This window comes from Ipomoea nil, unplaced genomic scaffold, assembly GCF_001879475.1.
Source record: "Ipomoea nil cultivar Tokyo-kokei standard unplaced genomic scaffold, Asagao_1.1 scaffold2014, whole genome shotgun sequence".
Lineage (NCBI taxonomy): Eukaryota > Viridiplantae > Streptophyta > Magnoliopsida > Solanales > Convolvulaceae > Ipomoea > Ipomoea nil.
Window position 1 is genome coordinate 346,113 of NW_017618442.1, and position 19,685 is coordinate 365,797.

The 19,685-nt window shown below is 38.8% G+C and overlaps 1 pseudogene; it reads left to right on the plus strand.

Moving 5' to 3' along the window:
* The first annotated feature begins 1,429 nt into the window (after window positions 1-1,429).
* LOC109147527 lies at window positions 1,430-10,434 on the plus strand (annotated as a pseudogene).
* Window positions 10,435-19,685: the final 9,251 nt, after the last annotated feature.

The window sequence follows — 19,685 nt, forward strand, 5'->3', positions numbered from 1 at the left end:
ACGAGAAGGTAGTTAATTGATTTTAGCCCTAAATTTGAAATGTTGAGTAATGCCTACTTTCTCAGCTTCAAGTATATTGGAAAGTATAATGTCTTCTTCCTCAATCAATTTTCACAAAATCATGTCCATTCTGTAATCTCTCTAATTTCATCTTTCAATTTTAACCTTAGTTTCGTATTATTGCATACACCTACTATTGAAGTATTCTCTTTTTGTTTTGATACTTGGGAGTATTGCATACAGCTACTAGTGACATATTTTTTTCTTTTATTCCTGATATTTTTTTTACTCATCTCCTGCATTGCGCAGGATGCTTTTTAGTTTTTACTAGTTTTTTCAATATTCTTTGTTTGCTTTTTGATCATTTTGCGTACTAGTTTTTCAAAGCTTCAATTTTACATTTTCAGGTGAGAAAAACACACAACATCTGTCTGAACTAAAGAAAAACGGTTGATATAGATAGCAATAATTAGTCATAAAGCATTCATCTTGGAATGCCTCACTCATGGGTTAGGGCCATTTCTGCCCGAAAGTGCCACCATCATTGCTTCAGGCTTTTATCTAGTAGAGCTTCCTTGCACACTCATTGGAGTTATATAGATTCTAGCCACTGTAAAGGGGGAGATAAAATATGTTTATTTTCCTGGTTTATCTCCACTGGCACTCAAGTTAAATATGGTAAATTGCTTTTTGTTTTGTGAAATTTGTTGCTTCTCATTTGATTCTTTGATAGGAAGTTGGTTATGGATTTCTTTATTCTTTTGATTATATAACCAGACCAGGAGATGGTTTTGAGGTTTATGTTTTGTTTCTATAGAAGTCTATAGCTTGAATTCATGTTTTGTTTCCATTTGATTATGATGTTTAGGATCATCATTTGATCGTTTCACAAAGAAAGACATTGAAACAACAAATTTGGGTTCAAAATGCCACGAATGGGTCTCTCTAGAACTTCCAGTTGTTTTTCCGAATGTCAGAAGATTCTGCACTCTTTTGACTGGAGAAATGAAAGATGAAAAGTCAGATTTTGGTGACAGTAGTGCTGACGAGCCTAAACTTAAATACTGCACAGAAGAATCTGTTGATTTCACTAAGATTGCTATTGACAAACTTCTAACTGTTATTATAATTAGACGCCCTAATGATGGAAAATCCTCTTTATTTAATCGGTTGGTATTGCTATGATATTCTTTATCTATAGTCATTAACCATGTCATTTTATTAATATGGTTGTCTTGTAAATGTTGGTATGTGATATTGTAGGTTGATACGAAGTAGGGAGGCCCTTGTGTACAACATGCCTACTGACCACGTTACTCGATATATTCGTGATGGGATTGCGAAATTGGGTGATTTGCGGTTTTGGGTGTTGGATTCTACTGGCTTAGAGGCAGAGGCTTCCTCTGGTTCAGTTCTTCAAAGAACTGTAGAAATGACTGGGAATGTGCTGGCAAGATCTTAGTTTGCACTCTTCTTAATTGATGCACGGTATGGTAGACTCATCATCAAATTTTAGCATATTTGTTGAAGAAGTTTGAAGAAGGAAATTGTATATATATATTCCGTGTTTACCCAAAAGATCTGACCAGAATATATAGGCAGTGAAAGGAAAGCTAAAAGACCCTAACAGTCATAGAATAAACCCTAGGGATACTAACAGACATACAATAAAAGCAAATAATAAAAGCATAGTATATACAATAAATAAATCATCTCAACATCCCCCCTCAAGCTGGAGCATGAATATCAAAAGCTCCAAGCTTGTTACACAAATATTCAACTCTGGGACCTCTTAAAGCTTTGGTGAAGATGTCAGCCAACTGATCATTTGTACCCACGAATGAGGTAACAATTTCCCCGGATGTGATCTTTTCACGAATAAAATGACAATCGATCTTGATGTGTTTTGTTCTCTCATGAAAAACAGGATTGGATGCAATATGCAAAGCAGCTTGATTGTCGCACATCAGTTTAATTGGCCATTTCACACAAATTTTTAATTCAGTCAAGAGATGCTTCAACCAGATTAGTTCACATGTTCCCAAGGCTATTGACCGATATTCTGCCTCTGCACTTGATCGAGCCACTACATTTTGCTTCTTACTTTTCCAAGAAATTAGGTTGCCACCAAGAAAAACACAGTATCTTGATGTTGATTTTCTATCCCAAGGGCATCCAGCCCAATCTGCATCAGTATAACCAATAATATCTGTATTTCCATGATCCTTGTATAACACACCAGTTCATGGAGACTTCTTGATGTATCTTAGCATCCTAATGACAGCATCCCAATGACTATCACACGGAGAGGCCAGAAATTGACTCACAATGCTAACTGCAAAAGAAATGTCGGGGCGAGTGACTGTTAAGTACAACAATTTCCCAACCAATCTTCGATATCTTCCTGGATCTGAAAAAGGGGTTCCCTTGTTCCGGTACAAGCTTAATGTTAGGATCCATGGGAGTATCAATTGGTCTACAATCAAGCATACCCGTTTCCTCTAATATGTACAAAGCATATTTTTGTTGAGATATACAAATCCACTCCTTTGACTGGGCAACTTCGATCCCTAAGAAGTATTTCAATTTTCCAAGATCTTTTGTCTCAAAGTATTGGAAAAGATGTTGCTTTAACTGGAGTATTCCTTCTGCATCATCTCCTGTGATCACAATATCATCTACATAAACAACAAGATAAATGTTTTTACCTTGTCGATGCCTGTAAAACACAGAATGGTCCACTTTGCTCCGAACTAACCCAAACTCTTGTAGAACTGTGCTAAAACGTCCAAACCAGGCACGTGGAGACTGTTTCAATCCATAGAGAGAGCGTTTTAATTTGCAAACCAGGTCAGTCTCCCCCCCTTGAGCAACAAAACCAGGAGGTTGCTCCATATACACTTCCTCTTTTAAATCCCCATGTAAAAACGCATTCTTGATGTCTAACTGGTATAGAGGCCAATGATGTATAGCAGCAATAGATAGAAAGATTCTGATAGAAGAGATCTTGGCCACGGGTGAGAATGTATCGGTGTAATCAACGCCAAATACTTGAGTATACCCCTTTGCTACGAGACGAGCTTTGAGTTTATCTATTTGTCCATGAGGTCCAACTTTGACATTATAAACCCATCGACAACCAACAACCATTTTGCTAGGAGGTAATGGAACCAAGTCCCAAGTTCCTGAGGAATACAAAGCAGCCATTTCATCTACCATAGCCTGTTGCCAACCAGGTTTGGAAAGAGCTTCCTCAACCGAACAGAAACAGATGATAAACTGGAGATGAAAGCGTTATAAACAGGGGAAAAACAGTGATAAGAGACAAAATTATATATAGGGTAGGGATTGCGAGTAGACCTGTTACCTACCCTACCCGCAATGGGAGAACTAGAGATTGGAGCAAGAACCGGATCCGAGGGAAGACACCGCTCAGGAGATGAATCAGCAGGTTCAATGTGTGCAACAGTAGTGGTTTGTGGTAATTTTGACTGAAGATGATAGGTGAACCGGAAAGGAGAAATAGTATGGGTTTGTGATGTATTGGGAGGTGGGACACCCGGAGATAGTGGTATTTCTATCCATCCTTCAAACGAGGGGACTGGTAGGACCTCAGGAAAATGATCCACAACCCCTGCCCAGTCAGATGAAAAGAATGGAGTGTACTCAAAGAAGGTAACATTTGGTGATACATAGAATCGCCGTGTGTCAGGGCAATAACATCTGAACCCTAGAATACCCCACAAAAATACATTTCAAGGACTTGGGTGAGAGTTTATCACGACCAGGAGTAATATCCCGGACAAAGAAAGTGCAACCAAAAACCTTAAGAGGGAGCTTGTGTAATGGATCTTGAGGAAATAATATGCTATAAGGTATTTTGCCGTGTAGAACATATGATGGCATACGGTTAATAAGGTAACATGAAAGAAGGATAGCATCTCCCCAGAAATAAGAAGGAACCTTGTAGTGAAGAAGCATAGTCCGAGCAGTTTCCACTAGATGCTTATTCTTCCGTTCAGACACACCATTCTGTTGTGGGGTATCTGGACAGGAGGACTCATGGAGAATACCCTCAGAGTCAAGAAGGGTAGACAAAGGAGTACTGAAATATTTTTTGGCATTATCACTCCGAAGAATTTTAATAGACACTCCAAACTGATTTTTAATTTCATTATGAAACTTTTGAAAGATGTTGAACACTTCAGAACGTCATTGCATTAGGAAAACCCAAGTACAACGAGAAAAGTCATCAATAAAAGTAACAAAATACCTAAAACCCAACAAAGAAGTGACACGACAAGGACCACATATATCACTGTGAACTAAGGAAAAAGAGGATGAGGATACTTTATTAACCCGTTGAGGAAATGAGGTTCTTGAATGTTTTCCCAATTGACAAGATTCACACTCTAGTGAAGGCAACTTTGATAGACTCGGTTGAAGTTGTTGTAGTTTCCTCAAACTTGGATGACCTAGACGGCAATGAGCAAGGGAGGGAGGAACAATAGCACTACAGACAGCGGAAGCAGGAGTGGATAGACGGTATAATCCTTTTGATTCATACCCCGAGTCAATCGTCTTCCCCGAACGACGGTCCTGTATAATAACCGAATCAGAAGAAAAGGTGACAAGACAATCTAGAGAGTGAGTAAGTTGACGAATGGAAATCAAGTTAAAAGGACACGTAGGTATATACAAAACTGATGACAAAGGTAAATTAGAAAGAGATCTTGCTTTACCAACACCGTTGGCAGTACATATGGATCCATTACCAAACACAATAGACGGAAGAGACTTAGAGTTTGTAAGGTGATTCAATAAAGAGGAATTACCACATATATGTTCAGAGGCACCTGAATCAAGGACCCATGGTCCAAGAGGTCCAGATTGAGAAACAAGGGCAGTATGAGTCTCTCTAGGATGAGCCAAAGGAGTGACAATAGCAGCTTGGGCATTAGCTTTAAACCGGGCAAACTCTTCATATTCCGCAAGAGAGATAGTCTTAGAACCTGATTCTTCTTGTTTGAACTGAGCCACATTTGTAGGGATATGCAACGGTTTCCCATGTAGCTTCCAACATCGGTCTCGTGTGTGACCAGATTTATTGCAGTAATCACAATATCTAGCGTTTTTCTGCCCACTACGATCTTTATTCCGGTTGCCCAGATTGTTACCTAGGCCTCCTTGGATCACAAGAGCAGATTGTTCTGTGGTGGGTGCAGGAATCTCACCAGGAAAAGAAGTCACTTGAAGAAGGCGTTTGAACAATTCTTGGATCCCTGGCACAACCTTATCCCCAAGAATATGGTTTCGAGTATTCTCAAACTCGGGGCCTAATTTAGACAAAACAAGAATAACAAAGAATTTTTCCCATTGGGCAGTCTGTTTAGTAGGTGTCCCTCCAATTGGTAAAAGCTTATTAAACTCTGTTAATAAACTTTGAGTTTTCCCAAGGAAGGCTTCAATACTCACACCATCCTTCTTTAAGTTAACCAAATTATCAACAACTGTGTAACATTGTGAAATATCATTAGTGTACAAAGATTTGGCTTGATTCCATACCTCAACACATGTTTTAAAAACTCTAAACAGTGGAATTAACTTAGGTGAAAGGGATTTCCATAGGAGACTACAAAGTTGTGCATCCACCCTTTTCCAAATTGTCTTCACATTTTCTGGAACATCTTCTACCCCTTGTTCCAAATGGTCAATAACACCTTGGCCCATAAAACACGTTTCAATGGCATCCGACCAAGAGTGATAGTTTTGTGACCCACATAATTTTTCAGAGGTAATAACAGGATTTTCAGATAAATTAGGCACAAAATTTGAGCAAGAAATAACATTGTCAACATTGCCAGAAGTTTCCTCAGTTCCAATTGAAGACATGGTTGATAAAAAAAGGAATAATATTACCAGGAAAGCTAGAAGAGGATCGAATTCCAAACTGGAAAGTTTCGCCGGAGGAAGTGTCACGCTCCGGCACGTGACAGAGGATGGCGACGCGTGAGGTGGCGCTTGCGACAGCTGTTTGCGACGGGGTTTCATCGGCTGGAGTTGCCGGACCTTCCAGACTAGCGGTGGGTCGTCAGATCTTGTGAAAACTTGGAATGAAAAGCTGTATTGAAATTTTAAGTACCGGATGAACAGTAACACTACTGTTCATGCGCTACTATTCATGCGAAAAAGGGGAAATCAGGCCACAGAGAGGTGGCTCTGATACCATGTTGAAGAAGTTTGAAGAAGGAAATTGTATATATGTTCTGTGTTTACCCAAAAGAACTGACCACAATACATAGGCAGTGAAATGAAAGCTAAAAGACCCTAACAGTCATAGAATAAACCCTAGGGATACTAACAGACATACAATAAAAGCAAATAATAAAAACATAGTAAATACAATAAACAAATCATCTCAACAATATTAATTGTTCTGTATAAAATGTCCTTATTGACTAAAACGTTACTTCAATGAAGTTAGAACAAATGATACTTCCCAGTAACTGAGAAAAAAAAAATGAAAGTAGACCTGGATGGGTTTAGATTTGATGAAGATAGTTCATGTTAAATATAAGATGACTGTAATTTATCATTATTTCTTTTATTTTTTTTGAAGAAATAATTTATCATTATTTCTAAAATGTACTCTATGTAAGTCTGTTGCATAACTAGACATTAGCTAGATGAATATGTACTGACTTTTCTAGTCTTATTACATATGATGACTAATAATATATGTGAAAACTTAAACACTTGGAGCTTGTACTAGACTACTACGTTGCTTGAATGTGACTGCAGAACATTGTTTCTTTTTTATTGTTTGTTTTTTCTTCCTTCTTCAGTTTATGCATTTAAAATCCTTTTGTACTATTTTTTTTTTTTAACTAGAGAGGGATTGCAGCCAATGGATATAGATGTTGGGAAGTGGCAGAGGAAACATGCTTCTGGGATTAAGATTAATGTGGTTATGAATAAAGCTGAAGCACTTTTTGATAGCGATGGATCTCTCGCTGCCGCTGCAGGTGAGGCATATAGATTAGGATTTGGAGATCCTATTGCTTTATCTGTTGAAACTGGATTTGGCATGGCTGAACTTAATGAAACACTGCGGCCATTACTTCAGGAGTATGTTCTTCAAAACTTAAATGGTAAGGCACTTCATCGGAGTTTATGATGATTTTGAATCCTTTACGATATTTTATGCTTTCTTTCCTTACAATATATCAGTTTTAATTTTTTAATTTAAAATTTTGTGAGCTACTACATGTTGGAGCATCTAGACCATTTCATTGGTGTCTCCATTTTGCTTATTGGTATTGCATTTGGTGTCATTTCCTCCCATATTGTCTGCTAGATTGTGGGTTCAAACCCTGGAAAGAACTTATCTGAACATTGAGGTAGGTTATGAAAAAATTCCGTCCACAGATCACAGTTCAGAGTTGAACACTGTTTTACCCATTTTGCAATATGAATCGGCAAAGTGACTTTGAGGACCTTTAGCATGCCAAAGGGTTAACTATATCTCGCCTGAATTATCCATATATGGAATAATTGAAATGAGAATAAAATTTCCAACTTATGAATTAGATATAGTAAATTTTTATTTGATTGTCAAAACCTTAATTTTTCTATTCTTATAATTAGTTGCCAAACATCTAAAATATTGTTTTCAAATTTCAACCACTAGGTTGAATATGTGTTGCGAAGTGTAAAGCTCTAATGCATAAGTGCTTAGCTTATGAGTCTGAATAATAATCATGGTCAGATTAACCTAAGATCTTGTTAGGGGAGTCAAAAGAAAATATAACTCTACGGTTTAAAGAAATTGAAAAATCTTTAACAACATTTGTCAACTTCTTTTTGCCACATATATTACATTGGGATTCTGATGGCAGAAATTTTTGTTTAATATGTGAAAACACTCCAATATGTTTGGTGATTCGACTCGCTGTGTCTTTTTACTTTGCCAAAGTTTTGGTGGATTTTACATTTATGTGTTGCAAATTTATGAATTATGCATTGTTCACACCTTTGAATCTTCCCCTCTTTTTAATTAATCTATGATTAATTACAAGAGCAGTTTTCAATGAAGTTGTGTGTTGAAATTGACATGTTCATAGCTACAGAGACTGCACTAGCTAATAAAGTTTTATTGTAAATGGCCAAATTTTGGAGTAATTAGAATATATTTTACTGATGAATGATCTTGACATTTTACAAAACATAGATTATGAAGATGAAGATAATCAGGTGAAAGAATCCTCCGATAACATGGAAGCCAAGTTGCCATTACAGTTGGCAATTGTAGGGCGGCCAAATGTTGGAAAGTCCACGTTGTTGAATGCAATATTAAAAGAAGACCGTGTTTTGGTTGTGCCAGAAGCCGGTTTGACTAGAGATTCAATCCGGACACAATTTCATTATGAAGGTAGAACTATTTATTTGGTACGATTTAGTTGTCTTCTGTTTCTCTTTACAAGGACCGTTCTCTTTCATAATATCTCTTCAACTACAAGGTTGATCAATTATGCGAATAAATTATTACTTGGAAATGATGTCCTTCTGTACGTTTGTTTAAAGTATATTCAAGATGGACACAAATAAAAACCAAACAGCCCCTAAAATCAATAAGTGGAGTATATATAAAGTTTCTGCACACATACAAAAAACATCATTATGCCCTTCAGTCTTTATCTTTAATATCCCTTGGTCGATATTGTACATACAAAGACACTATACACATTTGAAGTTGCTGAGCAAATGATTTGATAAATAATTGTACTCTGCAATTAAATGGCCTTTCCTTATTGTCTTTTAGTTATTATATGCTTTATCTCTGAATCACATATTTTTTCCATCTGTGAAGTTTTGCGTTTTCAAATTCTATTTCATAATTATGTGTTGAGTAATGTGTAGTTCTATTTCATTTTCAGGTTGATACCGCAGGTTGGTTCGAAAGGACAAAGCAGGAAAAGGGACCTGCATCTTTGAGTGTAGTGCAATCAAGGAAGCACCTAATGCGAGCTCATGTAGTTGCATTTGTCCTCGATGCTGAGGAAGTATGTGAATCATTATTTTATATTGTTGTGTGTGTAAGCCTTAAAATTAATAACAAGAAGAAGAAGAAACAAAAAAAAAAAAAAAAAAAAAAAAACTATGACAATAGAGATATGATTACAATATCTTCCTCCACATGACCTTGCATCATGATATGAGAGCGTTGCAGTCTTGTTCCAAATCTAACTTTTTATGACATGTTCAGAAGCAACATACCTTAATGATTTTTAAAAGAATTGTTTGTCCTATTTGCTAATTTAATGAAAATCATTTATACTGATAAATATCTCGAGCGATTTCCTAAAGTATATAATGCCTGATTATTACAAGCATTTGTTTTCAGAAACAAACCCTTTGTTCATTATTTATACGAGATTGCTTTCTGCTAACTAGCTTAATCATTCTATGGTGACTAGTTTGCCAGAGATATGCGGAGCATGAAGCATGTTGAAGTAGTCATTGCAAGGAGAGATGTGGAGGAAGGGCGGGGTCTGGTTGTAGTTGTAAACAAGATGGATCTTCTTAGAGGGAAACAAAACTCGAAACTCTACCAGAGTGTCGTCAAAGCTGTTCCCGAAGAAATTCAGATAGTAATACCCCAGGTTTGTCAGCACGCAAAAGTTTTACTTTTGTGATGGGAACGAGAGAGGTTTTTGAGCATTCACGCTTTATTTATTTTCCTCTGTTAGTACAACACACGGATTTGATCCGAGGTCCATTCAAATTCATTTGCAGATCACAGGAATACCTGTTGTGTTTGTTTCGGCACTCGAAGGAAAAGGGCAAACAGACGTGATGCGTCAGGGTGTTGAAACATACGGAAAATGGTGTGTAAGATTGCCAACTGCTCATCTCAATCGCTGGCTACTCAAGGTTTGAGAACCACCCCTTGTACATTCATTTATACCCTATTTCCCTAAGGTACTACTCTATGCTTATTGTGTTCCAACTCCACGGTAGGTGATGAGCAGACATTCATGGAAAGATCACGCTGCTCAACCCAAGATTAAGTACTTCACTCAGGTGAAAGCAAGACCGCCAACGTTTGTTGCGTTTGTAAGCGGAAAAAACCAGCTATCGGATACAGATCTCAGGTTTCTAACGAGGTCTTTGAAAGAAGATTTTGATTTGGGTGGAATTCCAGTAAGGATATTGCAGCGGACAGTTGAAAAAGGTTCTATGAATAAAAGTCGTAAGAAGAGCATGCAATATATGGGGAAAGTAGTGGAAAGAGTAGTTTCTGACAAAAGGAGCATTCTTTCCCTAGAAAACAACTCATCAACTTGAAAATTATACTTAGTACTTGGTTGTAGGTGATAACATAGTCTTAGGAATAGGAATGTTTAACATATATTAAGAATCCGTTTGTGTTTGGGCATGTGTGGTTATTAGCAGATCCGTCAAAATTTTGACAAATCCGCTGACTTTGGCGTTTTGACCGTGGTCAAAACGCCAAAGTCACTGTTTGGTTAACATCGATTTGGAGCAGCGGATTTAATAACGTGTTGGGTTGGCATTTTGGGGAAGGTAATTACCTTCCCCAAAACTTTGGACGCGTATTTTTTAAAAGTAGAATACGCGTCCAAAAGCCTTGATTCAAGCCCATATTTATCCCGACTTTGCATCTGAAATTTGATTCAAGCCCACATTTATCCCGACTTTGCATCTGAAATTCGAAATGTCAGGTCTGTGCACCGGTGGTTTTCAACCATTTGGACAACCAGGACAACAATACTCCTCATGGTCTGTGATACTAACAACCAGGACAACAATACTCCTCATGGCCTGTGATACTAACAACATATAACTTGCCTCCTTGGATGTGTAGGAGTATATGTCCTTGACCGTATTGGTTCCAGGTCCAAAAAATCCAAAAGAGAAGATATATGTTTCCGCTTATTGCGGAGTTAACCAATTATGGGAAGTCGGTGTTCAAACATATGATATTTCAAAGAAGCAGTGTTGAGATTAATAAGAACAAGAAAAATAATAATGGCAGTAAAGGATAAAGAAGACAAGATTTACGTGGTTCGGCAATGTGCCTACATCCACGGGAGTGAAAGTATTCTCTTATTATTTGTGATGGTGATCCAGGTGATGAGATACATTGATTATATTTATAGGCATATAATCTCTCTTTCACTCCTATTCCTTATATGAGACAAACTCATATTCCTAATCCTTATATGAGACAAACACAACAAATCTCCACCTTGTCGAATATGCTCTCTAGGAGAAAAGATAACTCAACAAATCTCCACCTTGGCGAATAAGCCCTTCAGGAGAAAATACTTATCTAACCATCTCCACCTTCACAAATAAGCCCTTTAGGAGAAAAAAAAACTCATCTCATAGTCTCCCTGGATTAGGACCACCATGTCCATTTAACATCTGGAAACACCCAACAAGTCCAAACAATGTTTGAACTTGTCACTAGTAACTGCCTTTGTCAACATGTCTGCTGCATTCTCACTTGTATGAATTTTCTGCAACAAAATCTCACCAGAAGCAACCAACTCTCTGACCTTATGAAACCTTACATCAATATGTTTGGTTCTGGCATGGTATACTTGATTTTTAGCTAAGAAAATGGCACTTTGATTGTCACAGTGTAATTGAACTCCATCTTGCTCAATACCCAACTCCTTAATCAAACCTGAAAGCCACAAAGCCTCTTTAGCTGCCTTAGTCACAGCCATGTATTCTGCTTCAGTTGTAGACAAAGCTACAATAGACTGAACTGATGATCTCCAGCAAATAGGACCACCCCCAAGAGTAAAAACATACCCTGTTGTAGAACGTCTATTATCCATGTCACCAGCATAATCAGAATCCACATATCCCATGAGTACATGCTCATTCTGTTGACTCCCAAATACAATACCATGCTCCATAGTGCCCCTTAAGTACCGGAGAATCCATTTAACTGCTTCCCAATGCTGCTTCCCAGGTTTAGACATGTACTTACTAACTTGGCTAACAGCATGAGCCAAATCAGGTCGAGTACAAACCATTGCATACATTAAACAGCCAACTGCACTAGCATAAGGAACCTTTGCCATATTTTCAATCTCACTAACTGTTTGGGGACACTGACTGGATGAGAGTTTAAAATGATTAGCCAAAGGGGTACTAACCGGTTTAGACTTACTCATCCCAAACCTGTCAAGAATTTTCTCTATATAACTCTGTTGAGTTAGCCACAACTTTCTTGCACCTCTATCCCTGTGAATTTCCATGCCAAGAATTTTCTGTGCAACTCCTAAGTCTTTCATATCAAATTCCTGACCCAACAAAACTTTCAATGCAGTAATATCATTCATACTCTTAGCAGCGATCAACATATCATCCACATACAGTAACAGAAAAATAAAAGAACCAACACCAAGGCTTTTAACATAGACACAACAATCATACTCACAACGTGTATAGCCAATTTGAATCATGTAAGCATCGAACCGCTTGTACCACTGCCGTGGAGCCTGTTTCAGCCCATACAAAGACCTCTTGAGTCGACAAACCAGATGCTCACCTCCGGGTTTAACAAACCCTTCAGGTTGCTTCATGTAAATTTGCTCATCTAGATCACCATGTAAAAAAGCAGTTTTCACATCCATTTGTTCCAAATGCAAATCCCAAATGGCTACCAAAGCAAGTACTAATCTGATAGAAGTATGTCTAACAACAGGAGAGAAAACCTCATCATAATCTATCCCCTTCTGTTGAGAAAACCCCTTCGCAACTAACCTAGCCTTAAACCTTTCCCCTTCTTTTTCTGATACTGGTGGCTTCTTTCTATAGACCCACTTGCACCCTATAGCCTTCTTTCCTTGAGGAAGTTGAGCTAACTGTAACACCCCGTGTTACGACCCTTAATCCCGAATTAATTATTTAATTAATTCCATTAATAATAATTAAAAAGGATTTAATTTGATTAGAAATCCCTTTAATTAATTAAACGTGGTCCACCACGGATCATGGACCCTTGCCTAAACTAGAGTCATAAGCCTATAAGGAATAAAGAAAGTATACATTTACTATTCAGATTATGGTTAGGATTCTCTTTAATTAATTAATATGGTCCACCATGGTCCATGGGCCCTTATCCCTAAAGCCAACCCCTTAGTTCTATAAGGAATAGAATTAGTAAACCCATGCCACTTAGGCCATAATTAGGACTCTTGATTATATAAATAGGGACATAGAAGGCACCTAGAACACACACCACAAATAATCCCTCACCACATAAGAAAGTTCCAAGAACTCCCGTAGTAGAAATCAAGAAAGGAGAAATCTTAAAGAAAGACCCTTCATAGCCAAGGAAATTAATTAAGGCTAAGAGGTAACCCATGTCTCAACAAAACCTATTTTCATAGCTATGATTTCCCCCGTAGGATTTCCCCATATTATTGTGTATTGATGATTTGTGATGTTATTATTGATGATTGATGGGATAATTCCATGGGTGATCTTGATATCGGGAGATTCTTGATAATTATGGTGTTCTTAACGATTATGTGGAGTTCTTGATGATTATATGTTGCTCTTGATAATTGTATGGGTTCTTGATGCTTATGTGTTATTTGTACCGAATCTTGTAATTAGAAGACGAACCGTATTCTTGTTGATGTAAAAGTAATTAGAACCCTAGGTTGATGTTCTTGTTGGCGTTCTTGATGCTTGTGTGATGTTCTCGATGCCTATGTGATATTCTTACCGAAACTTGTAATTAGAAGACGAATCGTATTCTTGTTGGTATAAAAGTGATTAGAACCCTAGGTTGAATCGTATGATATTATTCTTGGTATATCGGGTGGGGAAATCGCATGTTTGGGTGACAATTATGTTTAGAAAAGCATGATAGGTTATGTGCCATACGTTTCTCGTATTTGATCCGTTAATTGTCTACGTGTTGATCGTTAATTGCGTTGTAAAGTGTCTAAGCATGGTTTCGGGTTCCACAATGGTTCCCGGGGCGTTTTGTGTATAAAGAGTCAGTGGGGGGTAGGGGACCCGCCACCTACCCGCGGCCAGAAGGGGGCGTCTCCGGCAACGGGCAGCCCGCCGGCGACCCGCTGCCCGGAACAGTGTTTACCGGCGGGCAGCCGGCGGGTGGCCCCCACCCACCGGCTACCCGCTGGAATTTCCCCCCATTCGGGACCCCGGCTTCCCTGTTTGATGTTTCCCCGATCCCCGTGGTGTCCCAACGGACTCCGTTCATCGTGCCGTGTCTAGTTTGATTTTCGGGTACCGTTCGTAGGTCGTATGAGTCTTATATATTGCATGCTAGTTGAATTGGTATCCCGTTGACCTAGGTGAAAGAAGTATGAACCCCTTAGGAATATTCTTAGTATGTGAAGGATCACGCATAGGTTTTGTTATACGTTTTCTCCCCCTTCCCAATGTGTTAATGTGGGTTGCATGTGCTTGCTGTGTGTTATGCGTGCATGTTACCCCGACTTGGTTGAGATCAATCGGGCTATACGGGCAGTCGGGTGGGCTGAGAACCATACCGGCTGTTAACCAGGCTGGTAGAGACCGGTCAGGTATATAAATATTATATAGGACTAAGATCCACTATACGGGCAGTTGAATGGGTTGAGAACCATCCCAACTGTTAACCAGGCTGGTAGAGACCGGTCAGGTATATAAAGATGATGTATAGGACTGAAGGTCCACATGGGCCTCGGTGATATGACCCACCAACCGGGATGCGCCAGGCGGTATGGGGCCAACAAGCCGAGGAAGGTTGTAGTCCACCGACCTAAGTAATTAGGCGGTGTGTAGGGCTACGACTGGCTGCGATCCACCGAGTGGTGGGACATCGGTATGCAGGAACGTAGTCTTCGAGGATCTTTGCCCACCGACTGAATTTAGCTCAGCAGTGTGTCGGGCTTGATCCGCTACGGCCCGCCGATTGTGCGCACCAACGGTGTGTAGGGTCGTAAGTCCCCCCTTGTAAAGGGGATCACGGTCCACCGACTGGGCGCGTCAGCGGTGTGTCGGATCGTGGTCCGACGTTGAGTTCGTCAGCGGTTCTCCAAGGGTTGGTTGTGATCAACTCCCCTCGTACTGCGGTACTGAGGTAGGGTGCTGCGGGGCCGTGTTAATGCTATAGGCATTAACCCTCATGTTTGGGGCATGCGATTGGTCCCGTGGCGCCATCGATGATTATGTGATATAAATGATGATTGAATGATGATGTGTTTGAATTGAAAAGTGATCTGTGACCTTAGATGCGTATTCCTTATGATGTTATCTCTACTTAACCGTTTATCATTGATTAATGTGCTTGTCCCTATTTGCTGAGTGTATTCCCTGTTTTAAAGCTAGAGTCTCCTAAGCATATATCTTCCTGCTTCAAAATGGTTTTCCTATATCTATATCTATATATATACCTATATTGTATTTCAACACGTTGGAGTGGGTTACCAGCATCTCTCGCTGAACAGATATATTTGGCTTTCAGGCACAGAGAAGTAGACACTAGAGCGCGCTAGAGATTTGGAGCGTAGAGTAGATAGTTTCCCTTTCGGCCTGCGTGCCATGCTCATGTATTTACATTATTGAGGATATTAGTTAGTTAGCCTGTGCACCTGAGTTCTCTAGCTCAGGTGTGGCATAGCACCCCGTACTCTATTATATTATGTTTTGGGATTTAATGAGAATTTACCTTTATTTTATAAGTCTTAAAAGTTTCAAAATTTCGGGGTGTTACACTAACTCCCAAGTATGATTATGATGTAAAGACTCCATCTCCTCAATCATACCTGCCATCCATTTATCTTTCTCCTGGCTAGAAATAGCCTCTTGAAAGGTAACTGGATCATTATTAGAAACAAGAAGTGCAAAAGAAACCATATCCTCAAACCCATACCTACTAGGTGGTTTGACATTGGTGCGTCTCGGTCTATCTCTAGCCAAACTGTAATCTTGTAAATTTTCTGAACTCGAACCTGCTGCAGATGTAGGATCTGCAACTTCTTGAGTCTCAACCGTAGGTGGATTAACTACTTTCTCACTCAAAGGTACACGATCCATATCCACTTCTACTGTGCTAGAACCATCAACTAGTGTATCTTCTTTCTTTGGCTGGAACATGAAATTCTCATCAAACACTGCATCTCTGCTAATCACCACCTTTTTGGTTGCAGGATCCCAAAACTTATATCCTTTTACACCTTTCTTATAACCCAAAAAGATGCACTTCTTCGACTTGGGATCTAACTTTGATCTCTCATCACCTGGAATAAGAACATAGCTAGGACAACCAAAAACTCGTAAGTGATCAAAACTTACAGGATTACCTAACCAAACCTCCTCAGGAACCTTGCCACCAAGTGATGTCCGTGGTGATCTATTGATCAAGTAACATGCCATGTTCACTGTTTCTGCCCAAAAACACTTAGAGAGCCCAGCATTCAATCTGAGACACCTTGCTCTCTCAACAATGGTTCTATTCAGCCGCTCAGCAACACCATTCTGTTGTGGTGTCTTACGCACTGTATAGTGCCTTTGAATTCCATGTTCTGCACAGAATTTCTGAAATTCTTTCTCAGTATATTCTGTCCCGTTGTCAGACCTCAGGTACTTGATTTTTCTTCCAGTCTGATTCTCAACCTCGGCTTTCCACAACTTAAATTTCTCAAACACTTCAGATTTATGTTTCAAGAAATACACCCAGACTTTCCTAGAAAAATCGTCAGTAAAAGTAACATAATATCGAGAGCCACCCATTGAAGGTTCCCTGGTAGGTCCCCAAACATCAGAATGCACATAATCCAGAATCCCTTTAGTTTTATGCTGCCCAGTAGAAAAACTGACTCTAGTCTGTTTCCCAAGAACACAGAACTCACAGAAATCTAGCTTACAACATTTAACTCCTTTTAACAAATTCCTTTTGTGCAAATCAGACAAACCACGTTCACCAAGGTGACCCAAACGTAAATGCCACAACCTAGTAGTATCATCACTAGACTCAACAGAATGTGCTCCACCTACAACAGTACTACCCAACAACCTATAAATATTCCATGTGGTCCTTTTCCCTTTCATCACAGTTAAAGCACCCTTAATAATTTTAATGGTTTCCTTATCACTCTCAGACTTATGAATATAACCATTAGCATGCAAACTGCCAAGAGAAATCAGGTTCTTAGTTATTCCCGGTATATGTCTGACATCATGCAAAGTTCTGACAATACCATCATACATCTGGATGTTAACATCACCAATACCTATGATATTATGACATCTATCATCACCCAGAAAAACAGAACCGAAAGTACCTGACTTATAGGTTGTGAACCACTCCCTGTTAGGTGTAATATGATAAGAGCATCCTGAGTCTAGAATCCAAGCATCTGACAACTTACTCGATGAAACTGCTAGAACATCACCTTCACTATAATCTGAGTCATCAGCATGCACCACGTTCGCCGCCTCTTGTTGTTTTTTCAACTTTGGACAATCTCTCTTTATGTGCCCAATCTCATAACACTTGTAGCACCGGATTTTCCTGCTATTTCTGGACTTAGACCTAGAGTTTCTCCTCCCAGAATTACCCTTCTCTTGTTTCCTTCCACGATCCTGACCCTCTTTAGCATACAAACTTTCACTAACAGACGATCCATCTCCTACACTCTGCAAGCGCTTATTATGAGCCTGCAGGGCCGCAGAGATCTCGCTGTATTTAATCGTGCTTTTCCCGTATGTTAGAGTAGTCACCAGATGTTCAAAGGAAAAAGGTAATGAACATAGCAAGATCATCGCCTTGTCTTCATCTTCAATCTTGACATCAAGCCTGGCCAGATCTGAGATTATCTGGTTGAAGACATTAATATGATGCACCAAGTCTGAACCCTCCTGCATCTTAAGCCCATAAAGCCTTTGCTTTAGATACAGTTTGTTCGTTAGAGATTTTTCCATGAACTGAGTTTCCAATTTATCCCAAATTTCTTTTGGGGCTTCCAGGGCCATAACGTGATACACAATTCCATCGTCTAGGCATAACCGAATGGTTCCTGCCGCACGTTCCTTCAAATCTTCCCAATCTTCCTCTTCCAGATTAGCTGGCTTATCCGCCTTCAAAGTTTTCAGAAGACCCTGTTGTGCCAACAAATCCTTTACCCTAGATTGCCATAACCCAAAATTCCCTGTACCATCAAATTTTGATACCTCGAATTTTGTACTTGAACTGGTCATCTCAACAGAGCTCTGATACCAATTTGTTGAGATTAATAAGAACAAGAAAAATAATAATGGCAGTAAAGGATAAAGAATACAAGATTTACGTAGTTCGGCAATGTGCCTACATCCACTGGAGTGAAAGTATTCTCTTATTATTTGTGATGGTGATCCAGGTGATGAGATACATTGATTATATTTATAGGCATATAATATCTCTTTCACTCCTATTCCTTATATGAGACAAACTCATATTCCTAATCCTTATATGAGACAAACACAACAAGCAGAATTTTCAAATGCGAGCTGCCCTTATGTGGACAGTTAGTGATTTCCTGCATATTCGATGTTATTCGGGTGGAGCACTGCTGGAATGGTTTCATTTTTTCAAAACTGAACAAACCAAAACTGAACCGAATACCGAAATGCTCACCCCTACATGAAACACCGATTGGAGAAGATATCTGAAGCAACGGGAAGGTAGTTAATTGAATTTAGCCCTAAATTTGAAATGTTGAGTAATGCCTACTTTCTCAGCTTCAAGTATACTGGAAAGTATAATGTCTTCTTCCTAAATCAAATTTCACAAAATCATGTCCATTCTGTAATCTCTCTAACTTCATCTTTCAATTTTAACCTTAATTTTGTATTATTGCATACACCTACTATTGAAGTATTCACTTTTTGTTTTGATACTTGGGAGTATTGCATACAGCTACTAGTGACATATTTTTTTTCTTTTATTCCTGATATTTTTTTTACTCATCTCCTGCATTGCGCAGGATGCTTTTTAGTTTTTACTAGTGTTATCAATATTCTTTGTTTTCTTTTTGATCATTTTGCGTACTAGTTTTTCAAAGCTTCAATTTTACATTTTCAGGTGAGAAAAACACACAACATCTGTCTGAACTAAAGAAAGACGGTTGATATAGATAACAATAATTAGTCATAAAGCATTCATCTTGGAATGCCTCACCCATGGGTTCGGGCCATTTCTGCCCGAAAGTGCCACCATCATTGCTTCAGGCTTTTATCTAGTAGAGCTTCCTTGCACACTCATTGGAGTTATATAGATTCTAGCCACTGTAAAGGGGGAGATAAAATATGTTCATTTTCAAGGTTTATCTCCTATGGCACTCAAGTTAAATATGGTAAATTGCTTTTTGTTTAATGAAATTTGTTGCTTCTCATTTGATTCTTTGATAGAAAGTTGGTTATGGATTTCTTTCTTCTTTTGATGATATAACCAGACCAGGAGATGGTTTTGAGGTTTATGTTTGGTTTCTATAGAAATCGATAGCTTGAATTCATGCTTTATTGTTTCCATTTGATTATGATGTTTAGAATCATCATTTGATCATTTCACAAAGAAAGACATTGAAACAACAAATTTGGGTTCAAAATGCCACGAATGGGTCTCTCTAGAACTTTCAGTTGTT